Source organism: Schistocerca nitens, chromosome 3 (genome assembly GCF_023898315.1).
Source record: "Schistocerca nitens isolate TAMUIC-IGC-003100 chromosome 3, iqSchNite1.1, whole genome shotgun sequence".
NCBI lineage: Eukaryota > Metazoa > Arthropoda > Insecta > Orthoptera > Acrididae > Schistocerca > Schistocerca nitens.
This window is the reverse complement of record NC_064616.1, coordinates 603,138,871-603,151,592: the sequence shown is the minus strand read 5'-3', so window position 1 is coordinate 603,151,592 and position 12,722 is coordinate 603,138,871. Positions and strand designations below refer to the sequence as shown.

General features: G+C 42.7%; 1 protein-coding gene across 1 annotated transcript in view; it reads left to right on the top strand.

Moving 5' to 3' along the window:
• Positions 1 to 8,897, top strand: part of LOC126249354 (uncharacterized) — a 107,880-nt gene extending 98,983 nt beyond the window's left edge. The window contains exon 6 of the mRNA XM_049951007.1: positions 8,709 to 8,897. The gene's annotated coding sequence lies outside the window, so the exon portion shown is untranslated. The remainder of the gene's footprint in view (positions 1 to 8,708) is intronic.
• Positions 8,898 to 12,722: the final 3,825 nt, after the last annotated feature.

Genomic DNA, 12,722 nt, shown 5'->3' with positions numbered 1-12,722 from the left:
GTGGGAAGAACGACTGCTTGTAAGTCTCCGTATTTGCTCTAATTTCTCGGATCTTTTCGTTGTGATCATTACGCGAGATATATGTGGGCGGTAGTAATATGTTGCCCATCTCTTCCCGGAATGTGCTCTCTCGTAATTTCGATAATAAACCTCTCCGTATTGCGTAACGCCTTTCTTGAAGTGTCCGCCACTGGAGCTTGTTCAGCATCTCCGTAACGCTCTCGCGCTGACTAAATGTCCCCATGACGAATCGCGCTGCTTTTCGCTGGATCATGTCTATCTCTTCTATTAATCCAACCTGGTAAGGGTCCCATACTGATGAGCAATACTCAAGAATCGGACGAACAAGCGTTTTGTAAGCTACTTCTTTCGTCGATGAGTCACATTTTCTTAGAATTCTTCCTAGAATCTCAACCTGGCGCCTGCTTTTCCCACTATTTGTTTTATGTGATCATTCCACTTCAGATCGCTCCGGATAGTAACTCCTAAGTATTTTACGGTCGTTACCGCTTCCAATGATTTACCACCTATGGCATAATCGTACTGGAATGGATTTCTGCCCCTATGTATGCGCATTATATTACATTTATCTACGTTTAGGGAAAGCTGCCAGCTGTCGCACCATTCATTAATCCTCTGCAGGTCTTCCTGGAATACGTACGAGTCTTCTGATGTTGCTACTTTCTTGTAGACAACCGTGTCATCTGCAAATAGCCTCACGGAGCTACCGATGTTGTCAACTAAGTCATTTATGTATATTGTAAACAATAAAGGTCCTATCACGCTTCCTTGCGGTACTCCCGAAATTACCTCTACATCTGCAGATTTTGAACCGTTAAGAATGACATGTTGTGTTCTTTCTTCTAGGAAATCCTGAATCCAATCACAAACCTGGTCCGATATTCCGTAAGCTCGTATTTTTTTCACTAAACGTAAGTGCGGAACCGTATCAAACGCCTTCCTGAAGTCCAGGAATACGGCATCAATCTGCTCGCCAGTGTCTACGGCACTGTGAATTTCTTGGACAAATAGGGCGAGCTGAGTTTCTCATGATCTCTGTTTGCGGAATCCATGTTGGTTATGATGAAGGAGATTTGTATTATCTAAGAACGTCATAATACGAGAACATAAAACATGTTCCATTATTCTACAACAGATTGACGTAAGCGAAATAGGCCTATAATTATTCGCATCTGATTTATGACCCTTCTTGAAAATGGGAACGACCTGCGCTTTCTTCCAGTCGCTAGGTACTTTACGTTCTTCCAGAGATCTACGATAAATTGCTGATAGAAAGGGGGCAAGTTCTTTAGCATAATCACTGTAGAATCTTACGGGTATCTCGTCTGGTCCGGATGCTTTTCCGCTACTAAGTGATAGCAGTTGTTTTTCAATTCCGATATCGTTTATTTCAATATTTTCCATTTTGGCGTCCGTGCGACGGCTGAAGTCAGGGACCGTGTTACGATTTTCCGCAGTGAAACAGTTTCGGAACACTGAATTCAGTATTTCTGCCTTTCTTCGGTCGTCCTCTGTTTCGGTGCCATCGTGGTCAACGAGTGACTGAATAGGGGATTTAGATCCGCTTACCGATTTTACATATGACCAAAACTTTTTAGGGTTCTTGTTTAGATTGTTTGCCAATGTTTTATGTTCGAATTCGTTGAATGCTTCTCTCATTGCTCTCTTTACGCTCTTTTTCGCTTCGTTCAGCTTTTCCTTATCAGCTATGATTCGACTACTCTTAAACCTATGATGAAGCTTTCTTTGTTTCCGTAGTACCTTTCGTACATGATTGTTATACCACGGTGGATCTTTCCCCTCGCTTTGGACCTTAGTCGGTACGAACTTATCTAAGGCGTACTGGACGATGTTTCTGAATTTTTTCCATTTTTGTTCCACATCCTCTTCCTCAGAAATGAACGTTTGATGGTGGTCACTCAGATATTCTGCGATTTGTGCCCTATCACTCTTGTTAAGCAAATATATTTTCCTTCCTTTCTTGGCATTTCTTATTACACTTGTAGTCATTGATGCAACCACTGACTTATGATCACTGATACCCTCTTCTACATTCACGGAGTCGAAAAGTTCCGGTCTATTTGTTGCTATGAGGTCTAAAACGTTAGCTTCACGAGTTCGTTCTCTAACTATCTGCTCGAAGTAATTCTCGGACAAGGCAGTCAGGATAATGTCACAAGAGTCTCTGTCCCTGGCTCCAGTTCTGATTGTGTGACTATCCCATTCTATACCTGGTAGATTGAAGTCTCCCCCTATTACAATAGTATGATCACGAAACTTCTTCACGACGTTCTGCAGGTTCTCTCTGAGGCGCTCAACTACTACGGTTGCTGATGCAGGTGGTCTATAGAAGCATCCGACTATCATATCTGACCCACCTTTGATACTTAACTTAACCCAGATTATTTCACATTCGCATTCGCTAATAACTTCACTGGATATTATTGAATTCTTTACTGCTATAAATACTCCTCCACCATTGGCGTTTATCCTATCCTTGCGGTATATATTCCATTCTGTGTCTAGGATTTCGTTACTGTTCACTTCCGGTTTTAACCAACTTTCCGTTCCTAATACTATATGCGCACTATTTCCTTCAATAAGCGATACTGATTCAGGAACCTTGCCCTGGATACTCCTGCAGTTTACCAATATTACGTTAACTTTTCCTGTTTTTGGTCTCTGAGGACGGACGTTCTTTATCAACGATGCTGATGTTCTCTCTGGTAAGCCGTCAGGTATTTTATCGTTTCGCCCAAGGGGGGGTCCCTCTAACCTAAAAAACCCCCGTGTGCACGCCACACGTACTCTGCTACCCTAGTAGCTGCTTCCGGTGTGTAGTATCTCCTATCATGGTTGCCTATTTAACTATTTTCAACTCTTACAACTGCAGCATGTTTTCTGTAGAAGTTCTAAATAACTTTTTCATTCCTGCATTTTGTCCTTGCTATCTACAGAATTTCAAAGAGTACATTTCAGTCAACATTGTCGAAAGTTTATTCTAAATCTGCTAATGCTATAAACGTAGGTTTGCCTTTCTTTAACCTATCGCCTAAGATAAGTGGATGCGGTCAGCACTGCCTTTAATGTTCCTACGTTTCTCTGGAACCCAAACTGTTGTTCGCCGAGGATGACTTCTACCAGTTTTCCTACTCTTCTTTAAGTAACTGGTTTCAGCATTTTGCAACCATGACTTTAAAAAAAATGGTTCAAATGGCTCTGAGCACTATGGGACTCAACTGCTGAGGTCATTAGTCCCCTAGAACTTAGAACTAGTTAAACCTAACTAACCTAAGGACATCACAAACATCCATGCCCGAGGCAGGATTCGAACCTGCGACCGTAGCGGTCTTGCGGTTCCAGACTGCAGCGCCTTTAACCGCACGGCCACTTCGGCCGGCCAACCATGACTTATTACACTGATATCCACAGCTGTCAGCGCCTGCCTTCTTTGGAACCGGAATTACTGAATTTTTCTTGTAGTCTGAGGGTATTTGGCTTGTCTCATATATTTTGTATATCTTGAGGTTACCTCCTAAAACTGCGGGTGATATGCGTTTGTTGTTGTAGTTATTTTCACTGAAAACCTTTTGCAGTTGGTTCAGGTCTTGTGGCAAAATTTCGGAGACAGATCGGATCCCTCTCGATGAACCATGGCTCATTGAACAGTGCGCTTCTGAGTAGCGTGGTGGTGGCTGAAACCGTGCAGATTCTGGACCGTATGATTTGATTTTCTGTATACATTGTGGCTGATGCGCCCGTAGGGTTTTCGGTGGACGAAAAAATCAAGGAAGGGCACGGTACCGTCTTTTTAAACCTCCATCGTGATCTTCATGAGTTCGTGCATGCTGCTGAGGTGTTCAATGAACTCCCCCAAGTTTTTCACGTCCATACGGCCAGACGACCAAAGCATCGTCCATATAGCTGTGAAAACAAATCGGCTTGGGAATTTCAGGAGTTTTCCGGAGCAGAACAACGCCTTGGAGGAGGGTAAAAGGCTTCCATTTTTCCCATACTGTATTCTGTGGCGGTGGATTAGGCATCTGCTGAAGAAACAGACACGCATGTTGCTTTTCAGGCCTCCAGATAAAATACACCAACTCATGTGGATTGGGAAAGATGACGTAGCTGCAGCTCTCGGCATTTATAAAATTCCTTACGAGTGCGGACAGGGCAGACCAAAAGCACCATAGAACAACGCCGAACTGAACGTGAGAGGTGTCTGCGCCTGTGCTACGCAGAGAAAACGGCGACAGCCGAACACATATTGGAAAATGGACATTGCATATCGTGAGACCTCTATCGTCACGAAGGCTAGGGTTTCTGGTACGGGTTAATATTGCAGCTACGGAGATCAGGCTATCTAATAACACCATCACGCCGGTTTCCAGGAGAGTACAATGTGGAACTGGGTCATCGCGAAGGCGAGCACAGCTGAGACGAAATAAATAAATAAAAATTCTTTAATATGACGATGGCCTGGGCAGCGCTGACGTCACAGCCGGTACCATGGCCATGTAAAGACGAGGCCTGCAACCACAAAGCAGTCAGTTACCACTTAACAATGGCTGAGAAGCAGTTGGCCGAAATCTCATGGATGTATAACCACTTGATGCAGCTGGAAGTCCGGCATGTTATTTAGAGTTTTGTGTTTGGCGTTCATTGTCATTAAAGCACTAAAACCGCTGTAAAAGATTTTCTTGCGCGTTATATGGTACTTAACACTCTTTCTTAATGTATACTCGATTTTTATTCTACAAATACTGGACTATATTTCAAGTATCCCTAGACCTAGACGGATAGAAACCTCTCCATTTAGGTTTGAAAGGTCTGTCTAAATAAACAGTCGGTTTGATTTTACTGTGTTGTGTGTACCTTACAGTAATAGGCAGTCTCATCTATAAAAAGACTGTAACAATCAGAAAATTTTATATGCGAGGATAGTTCAAAAAGCAGATTGCACGTTATTCTAGCGGGACAGGTAATTTTTATCGAATGTTGCACTATGTTACAAAGTGACACAGATTCACGACTATAGTTTTCAACATGGTCACCAAGTGTCTGCACACAACAGACGGAATGTTGTACCAATAGTTCAATTCTTCGACGATAGAAATCCACTGCGTAGTCACGGATCCATTTGAGAACTGGTGTGTGAGCATCCTCATCACTGGACAGTCTCTTTCTACCCGAGACGTTCATCCAGCTTGCCGAAAAGATGGAAACCGCATGTGCAGGACATAGAATTTCTCATCAACATCACCCACGTCTGTGCGGCACTGGTCAAATTGTTGACACCATTTCACTACCGCTGGACGCGACATTGCATGTGGTCCATATACCTCCAGAATTTCACTGTGAATCTGCACTGATCAGTCAGAAAATTATGACCACCGACCTGCTATCGATATAAATCCATCCAGGCGATAGGAACGTCACATGGCGAGGAAAGACTGGTAGTCAGACACACGCACGGCGTATGTAGTATTAATGAGCGTGATGTCCGTGTGTAAATGTGAAAGGCGCGCGATGTATCTGAGTCTGACCGAGAGCATATTGTGATTTCCCGGAGGCTCGGCACGAGCATTTAGGAAACTGCAGGACTTGTCGGGTGTTCGAGGAGTGCTGTGGTCTTCAACTCGTGGAGAAACCAAGGTGAAACCACGTCCGGACGTCGTGGGGCTGGGCGGCCACCCCTCATTACAGATGTCGGACGTCGTAGGCTGGGCAGACTGAGGAAACAGGACAGGTGGCGAAGTGTGGCAGAACTAACATCAGACTTTAATGCTGGACAGAGTACACGTGTCTCTGATCACACATTTCACGAAACACTCCTGACGACGAGCGTCCGCGGCCGTCGACCATGCATGCGCCAATGTTAACACCACGACATCGGCAACTTCAGCATGTCGATGGGAAGGCGTGAATCCGTCATCTTCCAGGGGTACAGCTCCTTGAAACCTGTATTGCGGAACGGAGTCAAGCTAGCGGCGGCTCCACGGTTCTCTGTGGAACATTCGTGTGGGTATCCACAGGTCCAGTGGAGCTCGTGCTAGTCACCACGACAGCCAAGGAGTATCGTACACTGGTTGCAGACCACATACGCTCCTTCGTGACGATAATGTATCCCGACGGCAGTGGCATTTCTCAAGACAATGTGTCATATCACAAGGCCAGGAGCGTGATGGATTGGTTCGAGGAACGCAGTGGCGAGTTCCGATTGATGTGCTGGCCTCCCAACTCGCCAGATCTGTACTCGATTGAACACATCTGGGATGTGATTGAACGTGGCGTCAGAGCTCAACGCCCCCTCCCCGGAATTTACGGGAATTAGGTGACTTGTGTGTGCAGATATGGTGCCAACTCCTTACAGCGACCTACGAAGGCCTCACTGCTTCCATGCCACGGCGCGCCGCCGCTGTTATCCGAGCCAAAGCTGGACATACCGGCTATTAGGTAGATTGTCGTAATATTCTAGCTGATAAGTGTATGTGCAAGTTGCACGTTTTGCCCTCAAGAATCGTGCTTTCCCCGAGTTCTTCCATAACAGACTACATTTCCAGATGCCGCACCAGTTCTTTCACACTGTCAAGCACTTGTCATCCGTACCGCAGCAGACTGTCTGCAGGACACCCGTAATAGCAGGTACTATCTTCCGATAATGCGCCACTCTTGTTGCGCAGTGATCTCAGCGTGGGACGACAAGCGTAACTTAACTTTTTGAAGTCCATACGCATGTAACCCATTCTGCTGTTTTTTATTGATTTGCAGAAATTAGTTACTTTTTTCTGCGACACAAAGGTATGGTTCAAATGACTCTGAGCACTATGGGACTTAACATCTATGGTCATCAGTCCCCTAGAACTTAGAACTACTTAAACCTAACTAACCTAAGGACATCACACAACACCCAGTCATCACGAGGCAGAGAAAATCCCTGGCCCCGCCGGGAATCGAACCCGGGAACCCGGGCGCGGGAAGCGAGAACGCTACCGCACGACCACGAGCTGCGGACGAAAAAGGTATATTTCACAATTAGCGCACTGCACAAATGCGAAACCCTTTCACCAAAGCAACCCACATCGTAAACAGCGTTTATGGGTTTTATTCATCAGCTCAGTTAGATGCGTGGCATGGAACATTTTTGCTGTTGGTGATGGCTCAGGCTTTAGTGTTCTGGGGCGTTAATAATTGGAAATGTATCAAGTTTGTCACTACTTTCCTTTTCTTCTTCGTCACTGTCTTTTTCCTCCTGTATTCACTCTTATGAATGTGAAAAATGGTTCAAATGGCTCTGAGCACTATGGGACTCAACTGCTGTGGTCATTAGTCCCCTAGAACTTAGAACTACTTAAACCTAACTAACCTAAGGACATCACAAACATCCATGCCCGAGGCAGGATTCGAACCTGCGACCGTAGCAGTCGCACGGTTCCAGACTGTGCGCCTAGAACCGCGAGACCACCGCGGCCGGCTATGAATGTGAAAGCGTACGTCGTTACCGAATGTAGACTCACGGTTACATCGTAAAAAATGTATCGCAGTATTGTTGAGAGGAAGTAAACAATCATTTATTCTACAGCGTAGGGTATATTACCATATTAAGACATATTATACACGCATTCTAGTTCAAAACTACTAAAAATACGCAGAAGTTGCCTTTATTTTACGAAGTCATGCTGTCACTGCGATCAACAGCTTTCTTCAGTCAGATTCTGAAACGTACTGGGTGCTTGCAGAAGCAAAAAGAAGTGATGCACAGAAATCACATGGTGTGAAGTGAGCGCTACAAACAGGGACAGTACGTTTAGGTAATTACCTGCGCTAGAAAAAAAACAAAAGTTGGATTTAACACGTATGCAACATGAGTACTAAGCAACATAAAGGTACCAAACTGTTAATTAGAAGTTATCAATGTCAATCACAAAAAACTTCAGTTTAGGGCATTCAGACTTCTAATCAAATTACTGCAACAGACTGTAAACGTAGTGATCTGTAAATTAAAATAGGACGTGCTCTGGAAAAATTTTATAGTCATATTTGAAAAGTATTAGCGTATGCCATAAAAAATAAGTTCTATGCTTGTTCATTAATTGAATTAACACAAAAGTATCGCTTTATGATAACATTAAAATGAAATTCAGATTGATAGATGATGGTGCTCAGCATTTAACTGTGATGTAATAGACGCTACCATTATTTAAATTAGAGACAGCGGTTTCATGATTGTTTCAAAGTCTAAAAGGAACTTCTTATACAACATAACATTGAACATCACAAAAATATAGGCGTTTTTCAATAGTGTAACTAGCATATGTGTCATCCTACTGTAATTAGTATGATACGCATTTAGCAGTTCTACATGGAACTGGAATTTGTGGTATAAATGGTGTGAAATTTATCACAGTTTTGCATTATTTCTCAATGCAGAAAACTTGTGAGCTGTTATAGTTATTTAATGGTGGTAAAAACTATTTACTTCATTTTTAAAACAATACGATAAGCTAAATAGAGCAGTCTGTAAATGCACTGCAACTAAATAAAACACCAAGTGTTATTAGTCATTCATGTCTTGCAGCTTCTACAAACTGTGTATTCCTTATAGATTCCTGAATATTTAAATTTCTGTATGTTGCTCCCAACCGAGAAAAACAAAACTCAAGAGATGTTACTGCTCTGTTTTACAGGTTTGCTGTAGCTGACACCAGAAGAGCTCCCATATCCAAGATATGTGTTCCTTCAAAACAACTTTGTGGGTAATACATAAACTTTTGTAGAAAATGATACCTACCTATAATGATGTGGGTCAGTAGTCTTTCCGTAGTGGTATATGTAGCCGCATATATGGTTTATTAAAAACTATTTTAAACATGTAATGGTGTTTTCTAACAAATATTTTAAAGAATATGATGGTTAATTTGTATGTTAAAGCATTTTAAAAATGTATATTTCAGTGTTTTATATTATAATGGAAACATTAAAAATTATAACTATTTGATATAATAGAAAAAATAATAACGAACCTCTGCATTTTTGTTGGCAAATTTGTGAATTACACCATTCATTAAAGTAGAGTCCGTAGCAATCACCACTTAGTAAAATAATCTATTTTGCGTCAGTATGGATCATAGAACACTCTTTATTCTTCCCAATGAACTTAACAATCTTTCAGCTTCAGTAACTGATACAGACAAGGGACAAGTATTCTTGCAAGGTAAGTACCGTAGTTCGGATATCGACAATCGAATAATACTTATTTTCAGCTATGAAGATACGTGTGTTTTACCATCCATCAAGACCATTTATCTGAATACTCTTTTTAGTGTGCAGTCGATGTGTGAAGATTAATGAATCTAAATACTACATTATCTCAAATCAATGAACTAGCAATGAAATGGAACAGACCATGACCAGATCCACAAGTGTCATAAATGCCTGTTTATTTGGCAGAATGCTAAACATTTGTTTGAAACGGTATATGTTAGCACTATCAGTGCTTACAGAGTCATACTTCCCAAAATAGAAGTTGCGATGTTGTACGTCCTCCAGTTATTCATCATCTGAGTGCAAATGCGGAGTTTTAACTAAGTGATTAAAACACAGCAAACCAAATCTCCGCTTGGTGAAAGTTATAAACGACCAGTGGTTGTACCCTTTATTATTTTATTGTTTCGAGGGGAATTATCTATCATTACTTCAATCAGAGTATAGCGTTATTTGTATTTGCAACACTGTCAGATTCTGTTAAGATAGCACTAGTGTTTCCACATTTCTTTTGGTTTAAACACAACGTATGAGGGTACGGAGAGGTCGAGGTACATTTGCATATTAGGTGCAAAGCTTAATTGATAGGCAAAAATTTCACAATGACGTTTCAATGACATTTTTATTGCCGTTTGGGTACCGATGTTTCGTTTGTTTGATCAATAACTGCAAGAAACAGCCGTTTAGTATTCGCAGGAAAACGTCAGTTCATCATCATTTCCTATGCTTGTACATTTAATGATATACCAAGATACCTGGTGGAAACGTGGGTATACAGGGTGAAAAGTATTTAAACCGACAAAGTCTGGAAGGTTGTAGGGAACATCAAAACAAATATTTTTCCCTAATGTCATTTTTTTCCTACGAGGATTATTTAAACCGTTGGAGGCCGTATTACGATCTTCAGTTGATAGAGGCCGTATTACGATCTTCAGTTGTAGGCAACTGCTGTCCACCAGTGTAGTAGTGCATTGTCTCTGTGTAATAATGGAACGATACACCTGGAGTGAGTACACTGATATGGTTGGTGCGTACTACATAGCGCACCACAATGGACGAGCTGCACAGCGGATTTATCAACAACAATATCCTAATCGCCGTATCCCGCATCATACGACCTTTGATGCTGTGTACCAACGTCTGCGTGAGACCTGGTCATTTAGCAGATTATTTGGACAGGGATGCCGTCGCACGGTAACGACGCTGCAATTTGAGGAAGCTGTCTTGCAGCATGTGGAGCGGGATCCTTTAATCAGCACTCGTGCAATTGCACGTAACATGGGGACGAATCAGACGAATGTAAGAACAGTCCTTCGAGAGCGTGTCCACAACCTGGAACCAGTTGATTATCCATCCAGAGCACAGTTTTCGCAGTGTTACCTGGAACAGTGTGAAATGCATCCTACATTTCCATCCTCTGTGTTGTTTACCGTTGAAGCAACGTTCGGGCGTGATGGAGTCTTCAACAGGCAGGATTCGCGTGTTTGGAGAGAGGATAACCCACATGCCACAGTTATTAGCGCTCATCAAGTGCGGTTCTTCGTTAATGTGTGGGTCTGTGTTTTGGAGACTGTTTAATTGGGCCGTATCTGCTACCTAGTTGTTGTCCCCTGGTCATAAAAAATGGAAAAGTGTTTGTTGGTTTAATTAATTTGCGGCCAGAGAAATCTTCCTCTACTGGTTTTAAAACTCCTCATAGGAAAAAATGACATTAGGGAAAAATATTTGTTTTGATGTCCCCTACAACCTCCCAGAGTTTGTCGGTTTAAATACTTTTCACCCTGTATACACTACTGCAGGGGCTTCTATTTGAATTCGCTTGATGTATCTTTAAATTTAACAAACAAGCATCTTAAATGATTATGTACGTAAAATGAAACTGGTAATGTATTACAGTGTTCCTTTGACTTCTGACGAATTGTTCACTATGTAACATCGTAGTTGCTACTTCCCTTTGGGTATGCCACCCTTGAAATATATGAATAACCACTATGTAAGCCTTCAGCAGCTTGAGATCCACTGGATCTTGTTTCGAATGCGAATATATGATACGATCAGAAATGTCCTTTGTTATTAAACAAAGGCAATAAATTAAAATAACCCACTTAGCTTCTTCATGCAAGCTACACCGCTTTCCAACATATATAAAATGGCATGAAATACTCTTCGACGCTTTTGGTATGACAATAAAGATATACAGGGTGATTTTTTCCACCGTGTACAAACTCTAGGGATTGATTGATGAGAGGATACGGAACAAAAAAGATCTAATGAACTTATATCCGGAAATTCCATGCTAGCGACCATTTATTCAATCATACTTTGTACAGAGACTTCTGTCTAATACGTGCTGTACCATGCAGCCACAGTTAAGGTATGCATGATTTCCTCCTAGAGGGTGGTACTGTTCCTCATACGTCATGCCCTAGCGCCCTCTTCTGCCACATTAATTGGTAATGTGTACGATTCGATTCTCCAGCTGACTCACCTTGCAGTGGATGTGATACAGCGTCGTACACAATGGTTCCGTATTCGAATCGAGGGCTTGCCGACATGGTGTTTACTTATGGAAAGGGAAATGGCAATGGGTGGCAGGCAGCAAGGTTGTATCAGGAGACTTGTTCCCGCCAACAACCACAGCATTCAATGTTTGCAACAGTGTTTCGCCGTTTGCCTGAGACAGGTTTGTTTCAGGAAGCAGGAAATCATGAAGGACGTGCCCGAAATGTTCGGACACCAGACTTGGAGAAAAATGTAACACACTGGAAGGCGACCGCCGTTCAATACCAGGCAGTTGGTCCGTCGGTACAAAATATGCCAGATGACCGTGTGGCACATTCTCCATAACAATTGTCACTTCCGTTGTCACTTAAACGTGTGCAGGTCTTACTAGCGACGGATTTTCCACATTGGGAGCAGTTTTGTCCAACCCCCTTTTTTTTTTCATCAGGCAACCACGATTCTGGGATCTGTGTGATCGATCCTATCCACAGATGAGGACACATTTACGCAGCGTGGTATCTTCAACTTTCATGATAGTCATCTTTGGGAAAGTATGCAGACCCCGCACGGTATGGTTACAGAAAATCGTTAGCAGCCGGAATGTGTGGGCTGGGATTATTGTCGCTTCCCACGCCCGGGTTCCCGGGTTCGATTCCCGGAGCGGTCAGGGATTTTCTCTGCCTCGTGATGACTGGGTGTTGTGTGGTGTCCTTAGGTTAGTTAGGTTTAAGTAGTTCTAAGTTCTAGGGGACTGATGACCATAGATGTTAAGTCCCATAGTGCTCAGAGCCATTTGAACAATTTTTTTGGGATTATTGGCGACCGTATTTTGGGACCAGTCTTCCTTCCATGTCGCCTAACAGGCCGGAACTGTCGGCGGTTCTTGCGGGTGACTTTGCCTCCCCTGCTGGAAGTCCGGACGCATTTCTGTCCCA